The sequence below is a fragment of the Taeniopygia guttata genome, chromosome 27 (genome assembly GCF_048771995.1).
Source record: "Taeniopygia guttata chromosome 27, bTaeGut7.mat, whole genome shotgun sequence".
Classification (NCBI taxonomy): Eukaryota; Metazoa; Chordata; class Aves; order Passeriformes; family Estrildidae; genus Taeniopygia; species Taeniopygia guttata.
This window is the reverse complement of record NC_133052.1, coordinates 11,259-15,923: the sequence shown is the minus strand read 5'-3', so window position 1 is coordinate 15,923 and position 4,665 is coordinate 11,259. Positions and strand designations below refer to the sequence as shown.

Genomic DNA, 4,665 nt, shown 5'->3' with positions numbered 1-4,665 from the left:
CTCCCCAGGAGGGGTTTTTGAGTTAGTTTTGGTGATGAGGATGTCCAAGAAGTGTGTACTTAAGCCAGCTAAAGGAAGAGTGTCTGTTTTGATCTCAGTGCTGAGATGCACAGGGCAGAGTAGTTCTGGTGTGTGTTCTGTCACTTGTCTCTGGTGCACTCTGTGTTCTTTGGGTCTCTCGGTCCTTTCTTCTCATCAAAAGCTCTCTCTCCCTGGCCTGTCCCCTTGTTTGTCATGTCCTGTCCTGTGTCACGGGTGTCTGCACATATTTGTCCTAGAGCTGCTCTGCCCTGCTGCGTACCCTGTAATAGCACAAGTCCTGGGGACTTGAAATTAGTAATGCTGGGTGTAGTTGGGCTCCAGATTTTATTCGGAGATTGACATAACATTTTTGGTGTTGTTAAGTTTTCCTGCAGCTGTTTGACACTAGTCCTAACTTCTTTTCAGGTACAGACAGCTCAAATCAGTAGCAGATGGCCGCAATCCTGGGTGAGGAACTTCCCATGAGTAGGTCAGTCATTGTTTGCATTTGTAGGGGAAGACTAAATGGTGACTCTGTTACAGCCCTGTTTTTTGTCTTTATTTTTAGGAGGTCCAGGCAGATAGCAGCAGTCAAAGCCCAGTGTGCCAGGTGAGCAGTGGACAGAAGCAGTTGTTCTTGCTAAGGTTTCAGTTTTTGGTGCAAGTGTAATCATCCATTCCTGTTTTTGTGCTTTAGGGAATCCACTGGGAGTATGCTAAGCCCCTGTCACCAGCTGGCTGATGGACTGGGTTTCCTGCACATATGAGCCCTCTGGAAGTATTACAGGACCCTGTGATGAAGCCTTCTGATTTTGCACTTCAAGGTCCCATCCTGGTAGCCCAGAGCAGTGGCCAAGGAGTTGTGGTGAGTCGGGGAGGTAGGGAGGAGGAGTGAGAGTCCTCTCGAGTTTCAGCATTGTCTCCCCTTAACCTAGGTGTGCCCTGCAATGATGGCATCAGAATCCAACCACACCCGGAGCGTGCAGGCCAAGAACCCGGGCATTCTGAGGAGGATGGTGAGTAGCAAAATTATCAGGTTTTGGCCCATGTGCTCTTAAGGCTGTGCACTGATGTTTGGTTTTCTTTCTCTTGGCAGGCCAAGAGGTGACAGTTGGAACTTACCAGACAGGCAGACGGCCTTCTTCTGCAGCCAACAGGGATTTGCATCCCCAGATATGCGCAAGATAAGTCAAGGGCTACAACCCACAGAGGGCATGGAAGCGAGGTGCCAGGTTGGGACTCCCCGGGAGGGGTTTTTGAGTCAGTTTTGGATACGGGGATGTCTAAGAAGCGTCTCCTTAGGCCAGCTGAAGGGAAAGTGTCTGTTTTGATCTCAGTGCTGAGGTGCGCAGGGCAGAGCAGTTCTGGTGTGTGTCCTGTCACTTGTCTCTGGTGCACTCTGTGTTCTTTGGGTCTCTCAGTCCTTTCTTCTCATCAAAAGCTCTCCCTCCCTGTTCTGTCTCCTGGTTTGTCATGTCCTGTCCTGTGTCACGGGTGTCTGCACATATTTGTACCGGAGCTGCTCTGCCCTGCTGTGTAGCCTGTAATAGCACAAGTCCTGGGGACTTGAAATTAGTAATGCAGGTTGCAGCTGGGCTCCAGATTTTATTAGGAGATTGACATAACATGTTTGGTACTGTTAAGTTGTCCTGCAGCATTTTGACATTAGTCCTAACTTCCTTTCAGATGCAGACAGTACAAATTGGTGGCAAAGGGCACCAGTCCTGGATGAGGAACTTCCCATGAGCTGGTCAGTCATTGTTTGCATTTACAGGGGAAGCAGCCTAAGTGGTGACTCTGTTACAGTGGTGTTCTTTGCCTTTATTTTTAGGAGGTCCAGGCAGATAGCAGCAGTGAAGGCCCAGTGTGCCAGGTGAGCAGTGGAGAGAAGCAGTTGTTCTTGCTCAGGTTTCAGTTTTTGGTGCAAGTGTAATCATCCATTCTTGTTTTTGTGCTTTAGGGAATCCACTGGGAGTTTGCATATCCCCTGTCACCAGCTGGCTGATGGACTGGGTTTGTTGTGCTTGTGAGTCCTCTGGAAGTATTACAGGACCCTGTGATGAAGCCTACTGATTTTACATTTCAAGGTCCCATCGTGGTAACCCAGAACAGTGGCCAAGGAGTTGTGGTGAGTCAGGGAGGTAGGGAGGAGGAGTGAGAGTCCACTCAAGTTTCAGCAATGCCATGTCACCCTTTCTCCACTTAATCTAGGTGTACCCTGAGATGATGCTGTCGGCCTCCAAGCACGCCTGCGGTGTGTGGCCCGACCATTCTGAGGAGAATGGTGAGTAGCAGAATTGTCAGGTTTTGGCCATTGTGCTGTTACGGTTGTGCACTGATGTTTGGTTTTCTTTGTCTTGGCAGACCAAGAGAGAACAGCCTGGTGACAACTGGAGTTTCCCAGACAGGCAGGAGGCCTCGTTCTGCACCCGATGGAGATTTGGATCCCCAGATATGTGCAAGATAAGTCAAGGGCTACAACCCACAGAGGGCATGGAAGCGAGGTGCCAGGTTGGGACTCCCCGGGAGGGGTTTTTGAGTTAGTTTTGGAGATGAGGATGTCCTAGAAGCGTCTCCTTAGGCCAGCTAAAGGAAAAGTGTCTGTTTTGATCACAGTGCTGAGATGCACAGGGCAGAGCAGTTCTGGTGTGTGTTCTGTCACTTTTCTCTGGTGCACTCTGTGTTCTTTGGGTCTCTCAGTCCTTTCTTCTCATCAAAAGCTCTCCCTCCCTGTTCTGTCTCCTGGTTTGTCATGTCCTGTCCTGTGTCACGGGTGTCTGCACATATTTGTACCGGAGCTGCTCTGCCCTGCTGTGTAGCCTGTAATAGCACAAGTCCTGGGGACTTGAAATTAGTAATGCAGGTTGCAGCTGGGCTCCAGATTTTATTAGGAGATTGACATAACATGCTTGGTACTGTTAAGTTATCCTGCAGCATTTTGACATTAGTCCTAACTTCCTTTCAGATGCAGACAGTACAAATTGGTGGCAAAGGGCACCAGTCCTGGATGAGGAACTTCCCATGAGCTGGTCAGTCATTGTTTGCATTTACAGGGGAAGCATAAATGGTGAATCTGTTCCAGCCCTGTTCTGTGCCTTTATTTTTAGGAGGTCCAGGCAGATAGCAGCAGTCAAGGCCCAGTGTGCCAGGTGAGCAGTGGACAGAAGCAGTTGTTCTTGCTAAGGTTTCAGTTTTTGGTGCAACTGTAATCATCCATTCTTGTTTTTGTGCTTTAGGGAATCCACTGGGAGTATGCTAAGCCCCTGTCAGCAGCTGGCTGATGGACTGGGTTTGCTGCACTTATGAGCCCTCTGGAAGTATTACAGGACCCTGTGATGAAGCCTACTGATTTTGCACTTCAAGGTCCCATCCTGGTAGCCCAGAGCAGTGGCCAAGGAGTTGTGGTGAGTCGGGGAGGTAGGGAGGAGGAGTGAGAGTCCTCTCGAGTTTCAGCATTGTCTCCCCTTAACCTAGGTGTGCCCTGCAATGATGGCATCAGAATCCAACCACACCTGGAGCGTGCAGGCCAAGAACCCGGGCATTCTGAGGAGGATGGTGAGTAGCAAAATTATCAGGTTTTGGCCCATGTGCTCTTAAGGCTGTGCACTGATGTTTGGTTTTCTTTCTCTTGGCAGGCCAAGCGGTGACAGTTGGAACTTACCAGACAGGCAGACGGCCTTCTTCTGTAGCCAACAGGGATTTGCATCCCCAGATATGCGCAAGATAAGTCAAGGGCTACAACCCACAGAGGGGATGGAAGCGAGGTGCCAGGTTGGGACTCCCCGGGAGGGGTTTTTGAGTCAGTTTTGGATACGGGGATGTCTAAGAAGCGTCTCCTTAGGCCAGCTGAAGGGAAAGTGTCTGTTTTGATCTCAGTGCTGAGGTGCGCAGGGCAGAGCAGTTCTGGTGTGTGTCCTGTCACTTGTCTCTGGTGCACTCTGTGTTCTTTGGGTCTCTCAGTCCTTTCTTCTCATCAAAAGCTCTCCCTCCCTGTTCTGTCTCCTGGTTTGTCATGTCCTGTCCTGTGTCACGGGTGTCTGCACATATTTGTACCGGAGCTGCTCTGCCCTGCTGTGTAGCCTGTAATAGCACAAGTCCTGGGGACTTGAAATTAGTAATGCAGGTTGCAGCTGGGCTCCAGATTTTATTAGGAGATTGACATAACATGCTTGGTACTGTTAAGTTATCCTGCAGCATTTTGACATTAGTCCTAACTTCCTTTCAGATGCAGACAGTACAAATCGGTGGCAAAGGGCACCAGTCCTGGATGAGGAACTTCCCATGAGCTGGTCAGTCATTGTTTGCATTTACAGGGGAAGCATAAATGGTGAATCTGTTCCAGCCCTGTTCTGTGCCTTTATTTTTAGGAGGTCCAGGCAGATAGCAGCAGTCAAGGCCCAGTGTGCCAGGTGAGCAGTGGACAGAAGCAGTTGTTCTTGCTAAGGTTTCAGTTTTTGGTGCAACTGTAATCATCCATTCTTGTTTTTGTGCTTTAGGGAATCCACTGGGAGTATGCTAAGCCCCTGTCAGCAGCTGGCTGATGGACTGGGTTTGCTGCACTTATGAGCCCTCTGGAAGTATTACAGGACCCTGTGATGAAGCCTACTGATTTTGCACTTCAAGGTCCCATCCTGGTAGCCCAGA

General features: G+C 49.6%; 1 long non-coding RNA gene across 2 annotated transcripts; it reads left to right on the top strand.

Annotated features, from left to right (window-relative positions):
- The first annotated feature begins 1,246 nt into the window (after positions 1–1,246).
- LOC140680731 (uncharacterized) lies at positions 1,247–2,950 on the top strand. 2 transcript variants are annotated; one of them, XR_012052112.1, is made up of 4 exons: positions 1,247–1,771; positions 1,853–1,894; positions 1,982–2,149; positions 2,233–2,950. It is a non-coding gene; the product is annotated as an uncharacterized lncRNA (long non-coding RNA). The 2 variants fall into 2 exon arrangements; XR_012052111.1 differs by having other exon boundaries at positions 1,982–2,950.
- Positions 2,951–4,665: the final 1,715 nt, after the last annotated feature.